This window comes from Zingiber officinale, chromosome 6A (assembly GCF_018446385.1).
Source record: "Zingiber officinale cultivar Zhangliang chromosome 6A, Zo_v1.1, whole genome shotgun sequence".
Taxonomy (NCBI): domain Eukaryota; kingdom Viridiplantae; phylum Streptophyta; class Magnoliopsida; order Zingiberales; family Zingiberaceae; genus Zingiber; species Zingiber officinale.
In genome coordinates, this window is record NC_055997.1 from 10,821,870 (window position 1) to 10,847,276 (window position 25,407).

Consider the following 25,407-nt stretch of genomic DNA (forward strand, 5'->3'; position numbering starts at 1 on the left):
TAATGTACAAGTCATGTGCATTGAGCCCAAAGAACATGGTTGGAAATTGGTTTTGAAAATAATTTTAAATATACTTTGGAAAACCTTGATGAAGGCTATCTTTTGATAGTAATCATCATTGAATAGTTAGACACAAACTTGGAAGAAAACTCTAAAGTTTTTACAAGTTTTCAAGTTTGTGTCAATCTTTGAAAATAGAAAGTATTTTCATAGAAAACTATTTTTCCTTAATAGTATATGCCCTAAGGAATGTCTACATGAATTTTCATGATTTTTTGAATTTTGTAGAATTTTTGGGGAGTTTTTGAAATTGACTGAAAGTGAATTTCAACATTTTCAGAGCTTCAATCGATCACCTGATCGATTGGAGTGCCTCAATCGATCGGGCGATCGATTGAGAAGGCATTTCTCGTGAGCAGAAGCTCGCTGGATCGATCCACTGATCGATCCACACAGCCTGAATCGATCAGTGGATCGATTCAGATGGGTTCAATCGATTGGGACCCAACTCCAATCGATTGAAATGCTGATTTTGGCTGGGTAAGCTAGATTTCATCATTTTTAGTCTATAAAACCTTTCCTAACCCCTCAAAACACATTTATATATATTTAGGGAGAGTTTTTATGATAAAACAAGGACAGATTGGTTAAGGGAGACTAAGTAGAGGTTTAGGTTGAAGTTTGGTTTCAGTATTGAATTTTTGAACCTCAAAACTTCTAACTTTGGGTTTCCTATATGTTTAAGAATTCCAAGTCATTGTTGGTGCAATGACAGAAGTTACATGCATGTCTTTAGGGGGAGTTACTCTTTAAGGACATGAAAATCTATTTTTCATACATCTTGGGAGGTGGTTAACTTTCCTTAGCGAAAATGCTCAGGGTTGGGCATTTGAATATAATGGAGAGTGGATATCTTCATTATTCATGTGATATATGCTCAAGGATGAGCATTAAGAATAATGAAGGGTATGAGACCTTCGTTATTGTGTTGTGAACAATGAATGAAGTTGTAAACAAGGTTGGGTAACTCTTCAGGGGGAGAGTTTTTGATGTGTGCCAATAGGAGGAGAATGTATGGTTAAGTTAGGCCTTCATTACCTAAGAGGGAGTTTGCCCTCTAGAAAAGGAGGAGAATGAAGGAAACCATCATTCTTACATTGGCATGAAGGAGAGTTGAGGCTATGAGAGTAGCCTAACTTAAAGGTATCGTCAAACATAAAAAAGGGGGAGATTGTTGGTGCAATATTCCCTAGGTCAAGGTTGACTTGGTTGACTGAGCTTGAATTGGGTCAAGCTCGAGTCTTGATGTTTGGGTTTCGATGTTTGACAATACATGGAGACAATACATGAAGATTGCAGGTGTAATTGTTCATGTGGGGAGATTGTTGGTACAATTTCCTTTTTGGTCAACGTTGATCAGTTCAGATGTGAAGGAGAGTCGAGTAGGTCAAGGTTGACTTGATACTTGACTGGAAAATCCTAGTGAGTGAAGCTAGGTGAAAGACCTAGTGACTGAAGCTAGGCAAAAGTGAAAGTCCTGGTGAGTGAAGCCAGGCAGATGAAAAGTCCTAGTGGGTGAGGCTAGGCAAAATGGAAGTCATGGTGAGTGAAGCCAAGCAGATGAGAAGTCCTGGTGAGTGAAGCCAGGCACAGGAAATCCAGATGGATCAAGGTTGATCGGATATCTGGTGTTGGGAAGTCCGAGTAGGTCAAAGGGATTGACCGGATACTTGGCACGAAGAAATCCAGATGGGTCAAGGGTGACCGGACATCTGGTGAAAGTCCAAGTGGGTCATGGAGGACCGGGCACTTGGCATGAGACAGTAAATCTAAGTGGGTCAAGAAGGACCATACTTGGTGATTAGAAGTCCAACGAGAAGTTGGCAAAGAGAAAGTCCAGATGGGTCAAAAGTTGACCAAATTCTTAGTGGTCGTAAGTCCAATAGGGAGTTGGCATGGAACTAGGAAGTTCGGACGTATTAAACTTCTGAAGGCCATAACTTTTGACCCGGATATCGGAATGAGGTGATCTTGGATGTGAAACGAAGCTAATTTCAAGTGTTACACAGATTTCTACTTCCCAATCGATTGGGGGGTTCAATCGATTGGTCAATCGATTGGGCGACGTGATTTTGTGTAGAAAAGCTGTGGATCGATCAGTGGATCGATCGAAACTTCCCCAATCAATTGGTCAATCGATTGGGAGAGTTTCTGAGCGAACAGTAAGCTTCTGAATCAATCAATTGATCGATTGAAGCCTCCAATCGATCGGGCGATCGATTGGAGCACTGGAAATCGCAAGAGAAGCCTTGAATCGATCGGGTAATCGATTCAGGGCGATTCCAGAGAGCACAGAGGCGCTCTGGATCGATCGGTCGATCGATCCAAAGCCTCCCCAATCGATTGGGAGCAATCCAATCGATTGGGATTCGACCGTTGGCGTAAATATAGACGTTGGCGAGCGTTTTCTTCGAAAGAGCTTCCATCTCTTCTCTACGGCAATCGTAGCAAAGCTCCATAGCGATCCTTTCTTCCTCACTTCCAGTTCTTGAAGGTTCTTGGAGGCACATCCAAGTCAAGAGGCGAGTTACAACAACTAAAAGAAGAAGCTAGGGTTTCATTGTAATCTTGTAAGATTTACTTATATTTTGCTTCTTTCTTTCTTATTGTTGTATTGTGAGCTTGTAAGGTTTCTCCACCTTCGGTAGTTACTGTAAAGGAGTGTTTTCATAGTGGAGGGTGTGTGAGTGTGTGGATCCTTGGATTAGTCACCTCTTCTTGAGGTGGATACCAAGTAAATCCTTAGTGTTAGCATTGTAGTCTTTGTTTCTTGTATTATCCGCTGAATATCATCATCAAGGAGCAAGCAACGACAAACACGAAGAGCGCGACGAGCTATTCACCCCCCTCTAGTTACATTTTGGTCCTAGCAGGGAGCTCATGGGTTGCTGAAGCAAATACATTATGATTCCGCTTTAAGCAGACTACTATCTTGGCTTTCTTTTTGGGGATCAGATCAGTCGCAATAAATGTGGTAGCCTTCGGTTGGTTGGGGTGGACTTGTACATCCTCTTTTTCTTTAAAAACCAAAGTGGGAGGTGCCTCTTGAATGACATTGATCTCCAGTCGTTGAACCTTTTGAGCGGCTCGAGACTCAGCTCTGACCACCTCCACGTAGTATCTGCATGCTACGAGCTGATCACCCTTAACCTCGTTGACCGCGTTGTCCACGGGAAACTTGATCTTCTAGCAGAACATAGAGACAAAGGCTCGGAATTCATTTAGTGTTGGTTGGTCGAGTATCACGTTGTAAGCCAAAGATGCATCCACCACTATAAAATTCGTGTAGCGAGTCCTCATGAGCGACCCCTCATCCAGAGATATGGCCAAGCACACTTGGCCAATCGGTAAAACTTCGTTGCCGGTGAACCCATATAATGGAGTCGTCATGGGCTGGAGCTCACTTTTTTCTATTTGCAGCTGGTCGAACACCTGCTTGAATATGATGTTGACCGAGCTGCCTGTGTCAACGAAAGTCCAATGAATGTTATAAGTTAACAATTACTGCCTTAATAATCAGGGTGTCGTTATGAGGGACTTCAACTCCCTCCAAATCTCAAGGACCGAAACTGATTTCCGGTCCTTGTGCCTTCTCCGTGTTGCACCCCACCACATGGATTTCCAGCCTCTGCGTGTGTGACTTCCTAACACAGTTGGAGTTACCATCGGTTGGGCTACCGGCTATCATGCCAATGTAGTCCCGGGCGGCATTACCATGATTTTCCTCTTCCTGGTCTGACCGACGTGCTGGCTGCTCAACAAATAACCTTACGGGCCTTTAGTTATCTCTTTGCTTGATTGCTGTTGGTTTTGCTCAGCCTGTGTGTTGTCTCGACCTTGGGATCCTCTCGGTCGGTGATGATGTTGTCAAGTCGGAGAATGAGATCACCGGTGGAATCCTTGAGGGATCGGTCGACGAGATTATGGACTGAAGTGGTAGCAGTCCCTAGTGTTGTGAGTTGCCAAGCGATGGTAAGAGCAGAACATAGGGGTCCACTGTCTGGGCTCAAGGAACCTTGTCCGCTCGGCTTCCATGTGCTGGACCGCATGTGGTTGAGACTCATGTTGTTGTTGTTGTTGAGGACTTGTTCGGGGCCCTTTCGGGGGCGCATTGTTGTTGCCCGATCTGCACTAGTGGACAATGACCAACTTTGAGATCACCTCTTTCTTTTGAGGTGACTTGGCCTCCTCCACGCTGATGTATTGTGTAGCCTGTCTGAGAAGATGATCAAAGTCCCTTTGAGGCTTCTTGATGAGGGATCGAAAGAAGTCATTTACTGTAAGTCCTTATGAAAAGATACTTACCAGAATTTCCTGAGTGGCTGATGGGACATCTATAGCCACTTGGTTGAATCTTTTGATGAAGGTCTGTAATGTTTCCTTGGGTCCATGCTTGAGTGAAAACAAATTTACATTCGTCTTCTAATATCGATGACTACTGGTGAAGTATTGGAGAAACACCACTCGGAAGTCCTTGAAGCTACAGATGGATCCAATCGACAGTCATTCAAACAATCTTTGAGCTAATCCAGATAGGGTAGTGAGAAGTACTCGACATTTAACTCCATCTGTATACTAGTGGAGTGTGGCGATCTTGTCAAATTTGAGTAGGTGATCCTCGGGATCAGTTGATTCTCTATATTGTCTGATTGACAACGGACGAAAATGAGCTTGCAGCTAGTCATCGAGGATTTCTGAGAGAACAACCTGTTAATCCGCTTGGGAGAGTTGTCAGTTTTGGGTACTTTGCCTTTGCGCATGTCCCGGGTGGGTGCATTCTTTGAAGATGATCCTTGCATCCTTTTCGCTCGGCATGCTCTTTCGAGGGTGTTCGGAACAATGCCCTATGGTACGGGATTGGTGCGTTCGACACCGGTGGTGATTTGGTATATTGAGCATAACCTTGCTGGAAGGTGCTTGTTGGACAGTGGTTCTGCTTCCGACCGGTGAAATCCTCTACCCGGGTTCTGTGTTCGACTTGCTGCCCTGTGACAGAGATGGCTAGGTCATTCAGCCTTTGGCACTCGACCACCGCTTGTTGTTGCTATTCCACCATCTTTGCAGCTTTGACATTTATACATTTCCAACTCTTTTAACGTTAAGTTCATAGTTGTGAGTCATCCAACATCTTTCATATTCATGTTTCAGATGAAGGTGAGATTCCCATAGACGACGTCAATATGATCATGTCTGAAATCGATGAAGGCGGTGAGCTGGGAACGTGGCTCTGCTATTGACGAAGTGAAGACTCCGTGCTATCCTGCAACACAAGGAGTGTTAGTGCCGGGCTAGGGAAGGGGCCCTCGGCGTTGGCTCTCCGATGCTCAAGTCAGTGATCGATCTAAGAGAAGAAGAACAGTGGAAAAACTATAGCCAAGAGTGTGTTTAAATATGAAGAATCGCATCCCTCCTCCTGTAGATGGAGCTCCTTTTATAGTGTCACTATTGCTTTATGCACACGTTTCAAAGTCCTAACACGCTATCCCAAAGCATTACTAGGAAAAGAGAAGCCATAAAGTGTAGGACCATAGCGCACGTGAGAGTGGGGGCGGTGAATCACATGATTTTAGAAAACTTATCTTTTTCGGCAGCGGAAAAACATGAAAACAAAACAAGCACACGAACTCGATGGGTTTTACTTGGTTTGAAGCTTTCGACAACTCCTACTCCAAGACCCACGATCCCTTAGACCGTATAGATGGATAATCCACTAATAACCTTTTCTAGAACCTTGGAAGAGAGTATCAAATAAAAGAACGATGTAAAGCACAGTTTAACAACCTACACTGCCCTAGCAACAGAAATAAATAAATTAAACAAAATGGTTACCAACACAAGGTTTGTCAAAGTCAAGAGTTCGGGTGTTGGTGTCAGCCTATTGGCAGCGATCGGAAGTAGTAGAGTGGTAGCATGATAAACCCAATTTTGTCGCGAAATGGGTATCAAAAGAATTAAGTGACCGAATTCATTCTAGACTAATGTAGCATAGACATGACTCAGATCGTCTCCTAACAAATGTAACAATGATGGTATCTTAGAATTGATTTGCTATTAATTTTGGATTTTTTTTATAAGAAATTGGGGTTTTGGATTTTGTTGAGCTCTTAAAATAATGAATGAAATAGCAAGACACTTATGAAACTAAATCTAATGCAATAAAAGAGATTTCATCCATCTATTAATCATGAGACCACAACATATTGTCACTCTATGCTATGGATCACACCATTAATAGATCCAAATAGATTGGAACCTAAACAAGAGTAAAACAAGAACAAAACAAACTCAAAGGATTGGATACTCAATGGATCAAACCAACCATTTGTCAGATGGTAGGAAATCCTCTAAGATCTGTGAAAATAGGTAGATAAGAAATAAACAATACTAAATAAGAACAAAACCTAATCAAATTCAATCAATTACTGGAATAGGAAATTCAAATCCAGATGAACAGTGTTGGTCCCTTGGCGGTCGACTAGAGGGGGTGAATAGCCCTGCACAATTTTTTTTTAAAAAACCTTTCTCGACTTATAGCTTGAATAATAAAACTAACACTTGCATAAAAGAAATAATAAACTAAAAGAAAGGAAGAGACGAAAAGATTTACTTGGTTACAACTGGGAAAGTTGTTAATTCAAGGAAGATGAAAGCCTATTAAAATCTCCTTCAGGCAGAGAAGCCTCTTACAACATTCAAAGCTCACAACTACATAGCTAAACTCAAATGGAATTGAATATAAGTGATGATTTTAGCTTATGGGACCAGGATTGTATTTATAGTCCTGGTCGGGGCGCCTGGAAGGGTTCCAGGCACCTGGAGGGGGATAAAATTTTATTCCTATCGCAAGGGACAGTTGCCACATTGCGAACCGATAAAATTTGGGTCAGGGCACCTGGACCTAATCCGATCACCTGGAGTCCGGGCGCCCCGGACCAAAAAGTCAACATTTTGTTGACTTTTGATCCTAATCTTTCGTTCCGGTTCCGCTCATATTAGTCCTGGTCTTCTGCTCCAGTTCCACTCGCTTGGGTGATTTCGGCCATACGGAATAGGGCTCACTCGAACCCAACTTTCAGTCTTCTCGAGCAACCTTCTGCTCTGACTTCTCGTCCCTCAGAAACGCCGCGCGCCTCCTTCTCGTCCGCCAGCATACTCTTTCGTAGTGCCTCATACCTCGGATGCACCAAGCCCGTCGACTCTCTCCCATGCCATCCTTCTCACTAGCTACGTCTTTCGTTCGACTTCCTGTGTTCCTAAGTTCCTGCACACTTAGACATAGGGGTTAAAAACCAATAGGATCTAACCTGACTTGGTTGATCATATGAAAACTGCCTTGGGGTACTTACAAACAGTAGCTGAATTCAACTCAAGAACAACTTCGCAAAGCAAATTCAGATCTCCACTTAGAGATTTGACAAGTAATGCAGAAATTAGAGGGGGAAAGTGATGAACCAAGGTGAGCTGGGCATTCCCAAGCACTCACTGATCTTGATAAAGATGTCAAGATCTTGTAATCGACAAAGAATCGATCTGCTCAGATGTGCAGATATAGTGAATGAAACAGAATCTGAATTCAGAAGAGGAAACAAAATGAATCACCTCTCGCCATTTGGTTATGGTCGAAGCTTCACAAGAAGAAGATCGTCGGCTAGAAGGAGACAGAATTTTGATCAAACCTCCTGATTGCTCTACTTCTTAGCTTCTTCTTCTTCACTCAAGAATTGCGGCATATTAGTGATGAATCAGATGGTTGAAGTGGCATCACAGAAGGTAGAGAGGATGATGATCGGAGGAAGGGAAACACCCTTGACCTCCATTGCTCGCTGGCGGTGGACATGGATCGGGATCACCGGATCGCCTGAGGAAGAAAATGCGATCGCACCCAAAATTCTGAACACTCGCTTCTGTGGATGAAGGATAGTAAATACTGTAGCTTCTCAATTGAACTGGATTTGATTGGACGGCTGGAACAACTCAGATCTTGATCAATGGTGAAAAGTCGCCTAAAATCCGATCCAAAGGTGTTGATCTTCATCAAAGGTCCAGATCTACTCCCCCTTAAGTTGGATGAGCCGGATAATGATGAATGGCTCAGATCCTACCAGATCTTGGACGGATAGTCTAGATTACTCTAGAACTCGATCTCCTCATTTAACCTAGGATTTGAGCTCAATCTGGGTTGATCAAACTCGAGCCCTTGCCCTTTTATGCCTACAAAGATCACATTCGAATATTAGCATCAAATATCATAATTATGAAATAATTTATAATTAAGTCCAAAAATGACTCTAACTCATGAAACATGACTTTAACACATGAGAATATCACAAAAGAATTCATTTATGAATCAAAATATTGTAGCAAAACCATGGTTATCAAATTCCGCACACTTATTCTTGTTCGTCTCGAGCGAGCAAACTAAATAGAAGAAAACGAACTATAAATCATCTCTTTAACATTTTCCTAACAATACCTAGAAGATCGTAAAAGGTAATTAACTAAAGTCATCTAAAGATCACAAATAATCATGAATTCAATCCAAATAATAATCAGTAGGTATGATGGTTTCAATCCAATTGAAAAACTAAGAATGATACAAACTCACGAGGTAAATGTACCTAATCTAACTCTCACACTCAAACATGGATGGAAGTGGAGGTTCACTCAATGCAACTCACAACATTTCACTACTAGCTTGCTCATTTTCTATTTCTCCACCACCATAAAACATAGCATGCATAAATCAAAAGGATTTATTAAGTCGTGTGGAGAAAATAAGAGAACAAGCAAAAGACTAGATAAGAAAAGAAGAATCAATAAATGAAAATTGAGAGTGTTGGATTGATTAAACCTGACGAGTTAGCCAATTTGATGAGAAAAGGGAAGAATACCATTTGTGAATGATAAAATAAAAGATTGAACTAAACTCCTCTTCAATTTGATACTCTTCATTGAAGGAATTTGACTTGAAGCATGAAGAATTAAGCTTGGCAAAGGGTTTCATTTAGCTCTGGAATGATTAAAGCTTCAATTCAAAGCTATACTGATGAGGACATCATCATTAGAGAATTAATAGTAGCAATCTGATTCTAGATTCCAAGAAGTCCAAGCTTCCAATCATAAGAGACTTGGAAAAAATAGAATACCAAATGGCCAATGGAAGAACTAAGTTTGTACTTGAAATGGCCACTGATCAGAAGTTGCAAATTGAATTTGCCACGTGTACTTGGTTCTCAACTTGATGTACTTCCTTTGTGCCACTATATTTTTCATGAACTCACAGTCTCTTGAAGGTGGACTTAGAGAAGATGTCCGAGTAACTGTTGGATTTCGAATGGCTGTTAATAGTGGACAAAACAAACGCCATGACTAGGTCATGCAGCTCGACCGACTGACCAACCAGGCTCATAACATTGAGGCTAAGCTCAACTCATCGAATGCCAGGAAGCTTAGGGCCATCGAAGACTTGGACATCAAAAACAAAGATGTCCGGGTCCTGGCAAAAAACCTTGAGGAAACAGAAGCCACCCTGATCACTAAGCAAGTTGGTCGAACGACAAAGCAAGCAAGCCATGATCTCTAGCTCGGGGAGTATCAATGAGCATCTACTAAAAAAGGCGCCGAGCTGCTAGCATTAAAGGCTGAGTCGGAAGCCTCGAAGGCCCATTTTTCTAAGTTCAAGGAGAAAGAGCCCAGTCTATTAGAGGCTTATAGAGTTGAGTACCTTTGCTCGCAAGGTTTGAACTAGATGCTAACCGATCGGACCATCAAGTTGTTCGGCTATGGTAACAATAGCACCCTTTAGCAACTAAAGGAGGGCGACTACCTCTCAGTCGAGGTTCCTCTAACATTCATCAAAAGGCAGAAGATTCTGGAAGTTCTTCCAGCCGACATGATTGCAGACCTGGCATAGTGTTTTCCTTAGCTCTTTTAGTATTTTCCTGTAAAAAGTTAAGTGTTTTTGTAAAAACTTTTAAGCTTGATGCTAGCTATGACTGTTCTATGCCTTAACACTTTTATTCTATGGATTCTCCCATTTATAATTGCACTCCTTCTTGCCTCTTTAAACTCATCTTTCATGATCTATTTGAGCGGTACTGTAAAGAACCTTTTCTATTTCAGCTCTCCCGCATTTAGGGAGAGTTGACACTTATCGGTGAGAGCGAGTTTATTTGTAACTGTGCCGATCATCTTGAAGTTCTGCGGCCCATTCATGATAGCAGGCTTGCTTATAGTCAGTCGTTCAGCGTGAGGGTCTGGAACTTGGTCGAACGACTCGAGAGTCTGGAAAATTTAGCGCAAGAGCTGGGCTCACTTATAACTTGACCAAGAGGCTCGAGAGTTTAGATACTTAGTGCGAAAGCATACTTGCTTATAACTCGGTCGATCAACACAAAAGTCTGGGACACTTAAGTGTGAGAGCATGCTCACTTATAACTCGGCTGAACGAGTTGAGAGTTTAGAGGCTTGAGAGCATGCTCGCTTATAACCGGGTTGGCTTCTTGGGAGTTTGGAGGCACGAGAGCATGCTCGCTTATAACTGTTGGAGTGTATACTGAAAGCCTAAGCTTTATAAACATTCATTATGAATAAAGAATCATATTTGGTCAAATTGTCTACATTTAGTTGTAGTTGTTCAATTAATTTATATTGTAGATAACATAGTATGTGGTGTCACATGCAGAAGATAATGTTATTAGTACCTTATAAATTATAAACAGTAGCTCACGACCAAAATGGAAAGGAACAAACCATTAGAAGGTCGTAGTGTAATTAGGTATTAGTTTATCTTGACTATATAATTACACTAGTACACTCAGAGTATATTGAGTAGGACCATTTGAGGTCGTTTCTTTTATACTGACTTTATAAAGGAACAAAGACGTCAGTTATTATGGAAGTGTGTGCTCTTAATCCTAATATAATAACAAGCACATATATTTGATATTTATTTCTTTAATTTATCAATGGGTGAGATTTAGTTCGATGAATCAATAAACCCGATTAGTTGGGAAATGGTATCACTTATAGTGTGTGTTGTTGATTATAGAAGGAAACTGTGTCCTAGAGATACTAGGTTGATAATGTCCTCAAGAGGAGCTCATAAGTATTGTCATGTTAAACCCTGCAGGTGGACTTAGTTCGACATGATGATAAGGTTGAGTGGTACTACTCTTGGACTAAGATATTAATTAAATGAGTTGTCAGTAACTCACTTAATTAGTGGGCATTCGATATCTTAAACACGGAGAGACTAACACACTCATAATAAGAAGGAGCCCAAAAATGTAATTTGGGATTAGTGCGGTAGTTCAATAATAGTTCTCTAGTGGAATGAATTATTATTGATAAAATTAAGTTGTATGTTCGGGGCGCCAAGCTAGCTTGGGAACCAAGCTAGGGCCGGCCTAGGTATAAATTGGGGTGGCCGGCCCTAGCTTGAACCCAAGCTAGAGGGGCCGGCCAAATTAAATTAAAAAGGAATTTTAATTTTAATTTTTATTATGTGGAAGATATAATTTATTAAAGAGAATTAAAATTAAAATATCTCTCTTGTAAAAGATCTACAAAAGATTAAAAAAAGAGATTAAATCTCTTTCCTTATTTGTAGATTGGTGAGATATTTTATTTTCTCTTTAAAAAAATTATTCACATGTTGTTAAATTAAAATTATAGAAATTTCCTTTTATCAACCATGAAGAGATTTTTGAAGAGAAATTTTATTTTTTAAAAATTTCCGGAAACAAATTAGGAAGTTTTTAATTTGTTGATTAAAACTTGTCTAATTTATTTGTTTGATGTGGCCGGCCATTATAGATTAATTGGGGAAATTTTATTTTATTTTTCTCAATTAAATCATGTCAAGGGAATTGAGGAAATTTTATTGTAAATAAATTTCCTAATTTGCCTAGGCCAAGGAATATAAAAGAAGGGGTGAGGGTGCCTTCATGAGACACAACCTCTATTATTTCTCTCCCTCTTTTGTTCCTTGGTGTGGCCGGCCATCCTTTCCCTCTCTTCCTCTTGTGGTGGCCGAACCCCTCTCTTTCCTTGGAGCTCTTGTGGTGGCCGGATACTACTTGGAGAAGAATTAAGAAGAAGAAGGAGAGGAAGCGAGCATCTCTTGGAGCTTGGTTAGTGTTTTGATTTTCTTCCTTGGTGAAGCTTCTTTCTTTGTGGCCGAACCTAGCTAGGAGGAGAAGAAGGTGGTTGGTGGTTTCTCATCTCGGAAGATCGTTGCCCACAAAACGCCCGAGGTTAGAAGAGGAATACGATAGAAGATCAAGAGGTCTTTCTAGAAGGTATAACTAGTAGTTTTTCCTTTTCCGCATCATACTAGTTATTTATGGAAATAATACCAAATACAAGAGGCTAACGTTCTAGTATTTCGAATATGTTTTTCGATGTTGTGTTTTTTTGTTTTATTTATCCTTGTGATTTGATTGTTCTTTTCGGTTAACCTAAAGTTATTTTAGGAAATTAAATATTAGCTCTCTATAAAAGGTTTTGTCTAGTCGGTGGTGGTTGCTCCCATATCCAAGAAGGCCATGTGCCTCGCCACGTCAGTACTGGGAAACAATTATGGAAATTAATATTTAATGGAATTAATAACTTAAGGTGATTTGGGTCGAACGTGTTAAGTTCCGCAGGAGACCCAAGTCAAAACCTAAAAGAACGAATAGATTAAGTTTTGGATCAAACGTGTTAAGTTCCGCAGGCGATCCAAAATTTAATTTAAAAGAACACATGGTAGCTAGGAAAAGGTTCAGACCTTTGTACAAAACTTTTGTACAGTGGAACCTCTAGGTTTTCCGAGTAGCAACCAACAATTGGTATCAGAGCTAGGGTTTTGCCTCTGTGTATTTGGTATTAGTTTAATTATGCACATGTCATACATAATTTAGGCAGGTTAATAGTAGGATGTGCTAACTTTGTGGATGCAGGATCCAATTATTATGGCTTTTAGTTATTATGTGTGTGATTGGACCCTTGGACATGTCAAGGGCATTTATATGTGTGTGCATGATTGTATTAAAATACAGCAGGAGCTGTATTTAGTTTTATTAGGATTTTATTTTTGATCTAGATACATGTACATTCCTTTTATGGAATATAGGATAAAAAAATGTAAAATTCTATTTATGTCGCGGATCGAATCTTGCAAAGCGTGGAACCTTCTAAGGACCAGAGGCACAACGGAACTAGGAGTAAGATGGATGCGACAGCTAGACCCGGTGGCGGTGGCCAAATATGGCAGCAGCTTGGGATGACAACACACGGAGGACAACTAGAGATAAAAGCCATAATAGTTGAAAATTAGATTTTCTATTTATTGCTTTTATATTGTGCTGTGTGTATATGTTAGTTTACATGTTTAGTAGACTAGCATAGAATAAAATTCCTCATTTATAAATAACTAAGTGGGAGAGGGTTTTTTAAATAAATCTCATGGTCTCCATTACTGGTTTGTAAGTGATGCAAACAAGCTTGCGCGTTGGCTCTGAGTGCCTTCCTCCATAACGGATGAGCTTGTTTGTGGATCACTAGAACAGACTTCCATTTTTGGATGACTATAGGAAGTTAATTAAGAGCGTGTGATCTTCCCCAACGGAAGGGGCATAATCTTATTAATAGACTTAGTGTCAAGTAATGGTATACACTTAGACACATCTAATAGTATCCTCCCCATCGGAGTCACTGCTATTATTTGTGTGACCAAAAGACACCAACTATTAATTTTATTTGTCAAAAAGTTAGGTTGGCAAGATAATAAAATTAATGGGATAAAACCCTCCTTTTACAAATGTTGAATTTGTATACGTCCACACTAACGTGGCATACAAAATTCACGGTGTTATGAGGTGTTGGTTAATTTAAAATAGTATTGTTTGAGGAATCAATATTATTCTAAATTTAGAGTTCTAACCAAAAGTTATTTGTGATTCTTAGGATGACTTTCAACCCACTGTCCATCATACTTCAACAGAATAGACTTACTGGACCTAATTACATAGATTGGAAAAGAAACCTAGACATTGTTCTTACTGCTGAAAGCTATAAATTTGTACTGACTGAGCAATGCCCTGAAGCACCTACTGGTGAATCTACCCAAGAGGAGATTGAATATCATAGGAAATGGGTAAAAGCAGATGAGATGGCACGGTGTTACATTTTGGCTTCAATGTCAAATGTATTGCAACATCAAGATTTACCAACTATGACCATGACAATATGAACAATCTCAAAGAACTCTTTGGTCATCGGGATAGGGCTTCTAGGCAAGAAGCCATGAGAAAGATAATGATGACCACCATGCAAGAGGGTACTCTGAGGGATCATATCCTAAAGATGATGGCTTATCCGAACGAGATACAGATCCTTGGAGGAGAATTTGATGGGAAACCCAGATCGATATGATCCTCCAACACTACCTAGAAGTTTTGAGCAATTCAGCCTGAATTACAATATGAATAAAAGGGTATATTCATTGGCGGAACTAATGACAAAACAGCAGAAGGATTATTTCGTCACAATGCTCAAATTCACTATGCTGAAAATGGTTCTACTTCTAAGCTGAGAGGAAAGAAGAAGAAGAAACAAGTCGGTTCAGCAAAGAAAGTGAATAAGTCTCAGAGTACGGGATTTAAAGCTGGAGTGAAGAAGCCGAAGGGCAAGTGCTTCATCTGCAAGCGGGCAGGACATTGGAAGGCGGACTGTCCTCGTAAGAACCAAAACAAAGGTATATCTCATGCTCTAGTTGTTGAAACATGTTTAGCGGTGTTATCTACCAGCACCTGGTGTGTAGATACGGGAGCCACTGATCATGTCTGCAATTCCTTGCAGGGGTTCCAAGAAACCCGACGACTATCTGAAGGAGAAATTACCGTCTACATGGGCAATGCTACCAAGGTGGCAGCTGTTGCAGTGGGAGACGTCTACTTATCTTTTAGTAGAAATAGAAATTTTGTTTTAATAAATTGTCTTTATGTACCCAGTTTTAGAAAGAATTTAATTTCAGTTTCTAAACTGTTTTTAGATGGATATTCAGTTTCTTTCAATAACGATGTAGTTATTAAGAGAAATAAAGTGATTATCTGTTCTGGTACATTAGTTGACAATTTGTATACTTTAAATCCAATTTCTTCCACAAAGCAAAACATGGAAATTTATAACTCATCTTCTAACTCAAATAAAAGAAAAGAACCTTCGGAAATGAACCAAACATATCTTTGGCATCTAAGGCTTGGTCATATTAACTTAAGTAGGATTCAGAGGCTTATAGCCGATGGACTTTTGGGTTCATTAGAGTTGAAAAATTTTCCAACTTGTGAATCCTGCTTGGAAGGTAAAATGACCAAGAGGTCGTTCAAGGCCAAGGGGTATAGAGCCAAAGAAGTGTTAGAGTTGGTTCACTCTGATTTGTGTGGTCCTATGTTTGTCCAGGCAAGAGGAGGTTTTGAATATTTTGTCTCTTTCATAGATGATTATTCAAGATATGGATACATTTACCTAATGCGCCGCAAGTCCGAGTGCTTTGATAAGTTCAAAGAATACAAGACTGATGTGGAAAAATGACTAGGTAAAAGTATCAAGACAGTACGGTCATATCGTGGTGGCAAATACCTCTTAGGAGAGTTTAGGAATTACTTATCAGAGGCCGGGATTCAATCCCAATTGTCTGCACCTGGAACACCCCAACAGAATGGTGTAGCAGAACGAAGGAATATGACTCTTATGGAGATGGTTAGATCGATGATGAGTTATTCAGAATTACCAAATTCGTTTTGGGGATATGCTCTGGAAACAGCAGTGGATGTTCTGAACTTAGTACCTTCTAAATCAGTTTCTTCTACTCCCATAGAATTGTGGAATGGGCAAAAACCCAGTCTAAGATATATTCGGATTTGGGGTAGTCCAGCACATGTGCTGAAACCAGATGATGATACGTTAGAATCCCGTACAGAAGTTCCCGTGTTTGTAGGATATCCCAAAGGAACGAAAGGTGGTTTATTTTATAGTCCTAAAGACCAGAAGGCCATTGTTAGCACCAATGCCCAGTTTTTAGAAGAAGACTATATAATGGATCACAAGCCCAGTAGCAAAGTTGTTTTAGAAGAACTTAGAGAAGACACGTCTACTTCAGTACCAACAGTACAAGATGAAGTACCACAAGAGACTGCAACACGTGTCACACATGATACACAACCACAGACAGTGCCTCGTCGTAGTGGGAGGGTTGTAAGGCATCCTGAAAGATTCATGTTTTTGGGAGAGTCTTCGGACTTGATCCCGGGTAAACATGAACCTAATCCATGAACATATGACGAAACACTCCAAGATATAGATGCAGCATCTTGGCAAAAGGCAATGAATTCTGAAATAGAGTCTATGTACTCTAATAAGGTCTGGGAGCTTGTAGAACCACCTGATGGTGTAAAAGCCGTTGGATGCAAGTGGATCTACAAAAGGAAAAGAGGGACAGACGGGAAGGTAGAAACCTTCAAAGCTAGGCTTGTTGCGAAAGGGTACACTCAGAAAGAGGGAATCGATTATGAGGAAACCTTTTCACCGGTAGCCATGCTTAAGTCTATCCGGATACTCTTATCCATTGCTGCTCATATGGATTATGAGATTTGGCAAATGGATGTCAAGACAGCTTTCCTTAATGGAAGTCTTGAAGAGAACATCCATATGAAGCAACCAGAAGGGTTCATTGAAAAAGGCAAAGAATATCTAGTGTGCAAGCTCAATCGGTCCATTTATGGACTGAAGCAAGCTTCAAGATCTTGGAACATCCGGTTTAATGAAGTAATCCAGTCATATGGATTTATTCAAAGTCCGGATGAGTCTTGTGTATATAAGAAGTGTAACGGAAACATGGTGGTATTTCTTGTACTATACGTAGATGATATTTTGTTAATTGGCAACAATGTCAAAGTATTATCAGACGTAAGGGTATGGTTGTCCAAAAAATTTGATATGAAGGACTTAGGAGAGTGTGCACACATTCTTGGGATCAAAGTAATAAGGGATCGCAAGAAAAGAATGTTGTGTATGTCCCAAGCTTCATATATAGATACAATCCTTGCTCGTTTTAACATGCAGAATTCCAAGAAAGGTTTCTTACCTTTTAGGCATGGAATAGCTCTATTTAAAGAGATGTCTCCTAAGACATCAAAGGAGATAGAAGACATGAAAGCAGTTCCTTATGCCTCGGCTGTAGGAAGCCTTATGTATGCAATGCTATGTACGAGACATGATATTTGTTTTGCCGTGGGCATGGTCAGCAGATATCAGAGTAACCCTGGACAAGGACATTGGATTGCGGTAAAGCATATATTAAAGTACCTGAGAAGGACTATAGATTATATGCTAATTTACCAAGCAGACGATTTGCTTCCTATGGGTTAAACGGATTCAGATTTCCAATCAGATAGGGACAATAGTAAGTCTACATCAGGCTATATGTTTACTTTAGGAGGTGGAGCCATTTCATGGAGGAGTGTTAAGCAGAAATGCGTATCGGACTCAACCATGGAAGCTGAGTATGTAGAAGCCTCTGAGGCAGCTAAAGAAGCAGTATGGCTCAGGAACTTTCTAATGGACTTAGATGTGATTCCTGGTTTGCCCAAAATTATCACAATTTATTGTGATAATAGCGGTGCAGTTGCAAACTCGAAGGAACCATGAGCTCATAAGGCAAGTAAACATATAGAGCGCAAGTACCACCTGATACGAGATATCGTGAAGCGAGGAGAAGTTGTCATCGCCAAGATTGCATCAGCAGATAACCTGGCAGATCCTTTCACTAAGGCCCTTCCGGCGAAAGCTTTTGATCGACATGTGGAGGGAATGGGAATCAGATGTATGGTAGAAGATATGACAACTTAGTCATTAGTATAAGTGGGAGATTATTGAAGTGTATACTGAAAGCCTAAGCTTTGTAAACATTCATTATGAATAAAGAATCATATTTGGTCAAATTGTCTACATTTAGTTGTAGTTGTTCAATTAATTTATATTGTAGATAACATAGTATGTGGTGTCACATGCAGAAGATAATGTTATCAGTACCTTATAAATTATAAACAGTAGCTCACGACCAAAATGGAAAGAAACAAACCATTAGAAGGTCGTAGTGTAATTAGGTATTAGTTTATCTTGACTATATAATTACACTAGTACACTCAGAGTGTATTGAGTAGGACCATTTGAGGTCGTTTCTTTTATACTAACTTTATAAAGGAACAAAGACCTCAGTTATTATGGAAGTGTGTGCTCTTAATCCTAATATAATAACAAACTCATATATTTGATATTTATTTCTTTAATTTATCAATGGGTGAGATTTAGTTCGATGAATCAATAGACCCGATAAGTTGGGAAATGGTATCACTTATAGTGTGTGTTGTTGATTATAGAAGGAAACTGTGTCCTAGAGATACTAGGTTGGTAATGTCCTCAAGAGGAGCTCATAAGGATTGTCATGTTAAACCCTGCAGGTGGACTTAGTCCGACATGATGATAAGGTTGAGTGGTACTACTCTTGGACTAAGATATTAATTAAATGAGTTGTCAGTAACTCACTTAATTAGTGGGCATTCGATATCTTAAACACGGGGAGACTAACACACTCATAATAAGAAGGAGCCCAAAAATGTAATTTGGGATTGGTGCGGTAGTTCAATAATAGTTCTCTAGTGGAATGAATTATTATTGATAAAATTAAGTTGTGTGTTCGGGGCGAACACGGGATGCTTAATTTTATCGGGAGACCAAAACCAATTCCTCCTCTCGGTCTCTATCGTAGCCTCTTATTTATAGAGTACTATACCCACCTATACCCACCTTCTATACCCACCAATAGGGGGCCGACCAAGCTAGGGCCGGCCTAGGTATAAATTGGGGTGGCCGACCCTAGCTTGAACCCAAGCTAGAGGGGCCGGCCAAATTAAATTAAAAAGGAATTTTAATTTTAATTTTTATTATGTGGAAGATATAATTTATTAAAGAGAATTAAAATTAAAATATCTCTCTTGTAAAAGATCTACAAAAGATTAAAAAAAGAGATTAAATCTCTTTCCTTATTTGTAGATTGGTGAGATATTTTATTTTCTCTTTAAAAAAAATTATTCACATGTTGTTAAATTAAAATTATAGAAATTTCCTTTTATCAACCATGAAGAGATTTTTGAAGAGAAATTTTATTTTTTAAAAATTTCCGGAAACAAATTAGGAAGTTTTTAATTTGTTGATTAAAACTTGTCTAATTTATTTGTTTGATGTGGCCGACCATTATAGATTAATTGGGGAAATTTTATTTTATTTTTCTCAATTAAATCATGTCAAGGGAATTGAGGAAATTTTATTGTAAATAAATTTCCTAATTTGCCTAGGCCAAGGAATATAAAAGAAGGGGTGAGGGTGCCTTCATGAGACACAATCTCTATTATTTCTCTCCCTCTTTTGTTCCTTGGTGTGGCCGGCCATCCTTTCCCTCTCTTCCTCTTGTGGTGGCCGAACCCCTCTCTTTCCTTGGAGCTCTTGTGGTGGCCGGATACTACTTGGAGAAGAATTAAGAAGAAGAAGGAGAGGAAGCGAGCATCTCTTGGAGCTTGGTTAGTGTTTTGATTTTCTTCCTTGGTGAAGCTTCTTTCTTTGTGGCCGAACCTAGCTAGGAGGAGAAGAAGGTGGTTGGTGGTTTCTCATCTCGGAAGATCGTTGCCCACATAACGTCCGAGGTTAGAAGAGGAATACGATAGAAGATCAAGAGGTCTTTCTAGAAGGTATAACTAGTAGTTTTTCCTTTTCCACATCATACTAGTTATTTATGGAAATAATACCAAATACAAGAGGCTAACGTTCTAGTATTTCTAATATGTTTTTCGATGTTGTGTTTTTTTGTTTTATTTATCCTTGTGATTTGATTGTTCTTTTCGGTTAACCTAAAGTTATTTTAGGAAATTAAATATTAGCTTTCTATAAAAGGTTTTGTCTAGTCGGTGGTGGTTGCTCCCATATCCAAGAAGGTCATGTGCCTCGCCACGTCAGTACTGGGAACCAATTATGGAAATTAATATTTAATGGAATTAATAACTTAAGGTGATTTGGGTCGAACGTGTTAAGTTCCGCAGGAGACCCAAGTCAAAACCTAAAAGAACGAATAGATTAAGTTTTGGATCAAACGTGTTAAGTTCCGCAGGCGATCCAAAATTTAATTTAAAAGAACACATGGTAGCTAGGAAAAGGTTCAAACCTTTGTACAAAACTTTTGTACAGTGGAACCTCTAGGTTTTCCGAGTAGCAACCAACAATAACTCGACCGATCGACTCGAGAGTTTGGAACACTTAAGCGTGAGAGCATACTCACTTATAACTCGGTCGAACGACTTGAGAGTCTGGAGGCGCGAGAGCATGCTCGCTTATAACTCACCGGATCAAGTCGAGAGTCTGGGACACTTAAGCGTGAGAGCATGCTCACTTATAACTCGTTCAAATGACTCGAGAGTCTGGAGGCACGAGAGCATGCTTGCTTATAATCCAGTTGGCTGCTCGAGAGTCTGGAGGCATGAGAGCATACTAGCTCACAACTCGGTTAATCGGCTCGAGAATCAGAGGCACTTGGCGCGAGAGCTTAGCTCGCATATAACCTGGTTGACTTCTACAGAATCTAGAGGCGCGAGAACATGCTCTCTTATAACTCGGTTTGCTGCTTGGGAGTCTAGAGGTGTGAGACCATGCTCACTTATAACTCGGCTGAACGGGTCGAGAGTCTGGAGGCGCGAGAGCATGCTTGCTTATAACCTGGTTGGCTGCTAAGGTGTTTGGAGGCGTGAGAGCATGCCCACTTATAACTCGGCCGATCGACACGAAAGTCTAGGACACTTAGGCATGAGCGCATGCTCACTTATAACTCAATCGAACGGCTCGAGAGTCTGGAGGCATGAGAGTATGCTTGCTTATAACTCATCCGATCAGCTTGAGAGTCTGTGACACTTAGGCGTGAGAGCATGCTCACTTATAACTCGATTAAACAGCTTGAGAGTCTGGAGGTGCGAGAGCATGCTCGCTTATAACCCGGTTGGTTGCTCGGGAGCCTGAAGGCGCGAGAGCATGCTCGCTTATAACTCGACCGATTGGCTCGAGAGTCTGGGACACTTAGGCGTGAGAGTATGCTCACTTATAACTCATCCAAACAGCTCGAAAGTCTGGAGGCATGAGAGCATGCTCGCTTATAACTTAGCCGATCGACTCGAGAGTCTGGGATACTTAGGCGTAAGAGCATGCTCACTTATAACTCGCTCGAACGACTCGAGAGTTTGGAGGCGCGAGAGCATGCTCGCTTATAACCCGGTTGGTTGTTCAGGAGTCTAGAGGCATGAGAGAATGCTAGCTTATAACTCGACCGATCGGGTCAAGAGTCGGGGCACTTAGCGTAAGATCTTAGCTCGCTTATAACTCGGTTGGTAACTCAGGAGTCTGGAGGTGCGAGAGCATGCTCACTAATAACTCGGTCGATTGGCTCGAGAGTCTGAGATATTTAGACGTGTGAGCATGCTCGCTTATAACTCAATCGATCGACTCAAGACTCTGGGACAGTTAGGCATGAGAGCATGCTCACTTATAACTCAGATGAATGACTCGAGAGTCTGGAGGCACGAGTGCATTCTCGATTATAACTCGGCCGATTAGCTCGAGAGTCTAGGACACTTAGGCGTGAGAGCATGCTCACTTATAACTCGGTCGAATGGCTCAAGAGTCTGGAGGCACGATAACAGACTCGCCTATAACCTGGTTGGCTACTCAGGAGTCTGAAGGTGCGAGAGTATGCTCACTTATAACTCGGCCAATCGACTCAAGGGTCTAGAACACTTGGCGTGAGAGCTTAACTCACTTATAACCCAATTAGCTGCTTGGGAATCAGGAGGTGCGAGAGCATGCTCGCTTATAACCCTATTAGCTGCTTGGGAGTCTAGAGGCGTGAAAACATGCTCGCTTATAACCTGGTTGGCTGTTTGGGAGTCTGGAGGTGTGAGAGCATGTTCACTTATAACTCGGTTGAACTGCTCGAGAGTTTGAAGGCGTGAGAGTATGCTCTCTTATAACTCGACCGATCGGCTTGAGAGTATGGGACACTAAGTTATTTTTTGCTTAAACCTTCCTGCATTCATGGAACAATATGTTTTTACAATTTACATAAATTTGATAGAAACTTACTACTATGCCTGATAGGGCTAAAGATGGTTTGCGCTCCATGACCGATCGAGGTTCCTTTCATTCTCGTCCTACAGGTAACAAGATCCCAAGATGAGCTTCTGTATCACCCTATATGGACCGCACCATGGGGGCTCCATCTTGTTAACATCGCTAACTAGTTTTATTCTCTTCCATATTAAGTCGCCGACCTCAAAAGATCTTGGGATGACCCTCCTGTTATAATTTTGCTTCATTCTTTGTTGGTACGCCATCAGTCGAGCGACTACCTTATCCCTTATTTCTTCTACTAAGTCCAGCTCCATAAGATGTCGATTAGAGTTTTCTTCGTCATATAGCTGTCTCCGATCAGATTCAATTGCTATCCTTACTAGTACTACTGCTTCTCTTCCATACACTAAGTGGAACGAAGTGATGCAGGTGGCCTCTCGGGGAGTGGTGTGGTGCACCCACAATACACTTGGAAGTTCATCGACCCAACTTCCTCCAAGATGGTCCAGTCAGGTTTAGAGTCCTCTAATAGTTTCTCTGTTCGTGACCTATACGTGACAATTACTCTGAGGTTAAGCACTTAAGTGAAGGCCTGTAATATGTTATAACTGGCGCACCACTCTTTAATTTTTCATCCTTGAAATTTCATCCAATTATTCGAGACAAGTTTATGGGGGATGCCGAACCAGCATAGGATATTCTGTCATAAAAACTTGATAACCATATGCTCAGTTATCTTAGCAAGCGACTCAACTTTCACCCACTTGGAGAAGTAATACATTGCTACGAGGAGAAATTTTGCATTTGACTCAACCTCCAATTTTGCATTTGGGGTGCCTTAGCTCTAGAGGGCTCATAAGGATTCTTTGATCCGGTGATTGAAGTCCAAACCCCATTCCAGTTAATAGATGGATCAAATCTACGAACACCACCAATAGGTAAACTAAAAAATATTAAAATCACTGAATGTAACGCCCAAAAATTCTCAAATTAATTTTAGAAATATTCTATTATTTTTTTTTTGGAATTTTAGAATATTTTTATGAAATTTTTAGAATAGCCGAAGTAGCAAAATTAAATAAAAACGTAAAATAGCACAAGCGGGAATTGAACCTGAGACCTATGGACCCTATGACTCATAGGGTGACTTTAGTAACCAAGGGGCCCCAGCAGGGGTGTGCTGAAAGAAGAGGAGAGCAATTATATTTAAGGTTTAGTTGGGGAGTGTTAATCACTTAATATAAATAGGAGATTAAGTGGGATATTATTATTATTTTCTGATTGACAACTCCTCCTCACCCTCAAACCCTTACCGCCGAAACCCTCTCCTCCTCACCCTCTCGACGCCAATCCCAAGGAAAACCTAGGGTTCCACCCTAGGGTCGTAGGAGCACCTTCCGGCGACAACTCCGATACGAGGACGCTCTCCTCCGCGAGAAGGAAGCGTAGACGTAAGAGGATCGCCGAAACGATCTTCTTCTCCGGAAACCTAGCGATCGGATTGTAAGAAAACCTAGCGCAGGATGTAAGTAACCCCTCACTTGCAGTATAAGTAGCTAATCGTATGTGTTTTCAGTCTCAGTTTAGTCATATGCAGAATTAGAGCACACCAAGTGCTCGACAAAATGACTAGTATAGTTAAATGCTACAGTATGCATTTTAATAGCTCAGTTAAATGCCATAGAAGCATTTTAAATAGCATGTTTAGTTTTGCTTCAGTTATATGGGATTACGGTCTAATGGGTGGGCTCCCATAGTCGCCTCTAGGTTCAGATAACCTAGTAAAAGCAAGATAAGATAAATCAGTTTATAAACAGTATTTTACTTTTATCAGTGGCACTGTACTGGACCCTCAGTTGTCCTTGGGTTGGGCTCCCATAGTCGTCCCTAGGTTTAGATAACCTAGTAACCCTACTAGATTTGGGACTTGCTACCTCGGGCCTAGTTAGGGATGCGCGCATAGCAAGTACAGTTGCCGGGCCCATCAGCAGCATGATTAGTATTTTTATCTATTTATGAAAATAGTTTTCAAACTTCACAAACCAGATATGTGAATACAGTTTAGCTTCAGTTTAGTTTTCTTATTGTTATAACACATAGCCTAGCTCATGTATCGATTTAGTTAGCTTGTTGATACAATGAGTAGCTTTTTGTTCAGTAATTATTTAGCATGACTTAATTATCCGTATGCCATGTTTTAGCATTTTCAGCATGTATTCCAAATAGCATCTTTTAAATGCATGATTTCCTCGAATGCATGTTTTGTGAGGTAGATGGTTTCTTACTAAGCTCCCAAGCTTATAGTTCCCCTTTTTCCTTATGCTGCAGATAAAGGTAAAGGGAAGATGGAGTAGCGGAGGCTGGAGGGAAATGCGATAAAGATGTGTGTGAAAGGAACTTGTAATAAAGGATCCTTGGGGAATTAGCCCATCTGAAGACTTAGAATTTCTGATCTTGTTACTTTTCTGCACTTTTAGGATGTTAAGTATCATGAATTATGAACGTACGCACTATATCATGCTTGGACCACTAGTTGTCTTGATGTTAGTTAAATAACTAGGAAGGATGAAGGTAATGACATGTCTAGTAAGTTAGTAAAGCTTTTAAGTTGATGCAATTGTGTTGTATGTGGATTTGTAGTGAAATGCAGCAGAAATCGGAGAAATCAGAGCTCCAATCGATCAGCCGATCGATTGGGATGTGATCTGCCGCGTACAGAAAGCTGATGAATCGATCAGCTGATCGATCGGCCATGGATCGATCAGCCGATCGATCAGGAATTTAATTCCCATGAACAGAGAGCTTCTGAATTGATCTCTGGATCGATTGACCAGACTGGATCGATCAGCAGATCAATCCAGATGGGACTTCCGTGCACAGTAGCACGTTAGATCGACCAGTGGATCGATCAAACCACTCCAATTGACCAGCCGATCGATTGGAAAGTCTGATTTCAACTAGAAGTGTCTGATTTCAGTTTTTGATCAAGTAGGAAGTTTAGGTTCCCTTCTTAGCACATGTACAACTTCAGAAGTGTACCCTAAATATAAATTTCAGATTTTCTAGCAAATAGCAGAGAGTTTTAATTAGTTCAGCTTTTCCACACCTTAATATTCAGTTTAGCATGGATGATTGTAACCC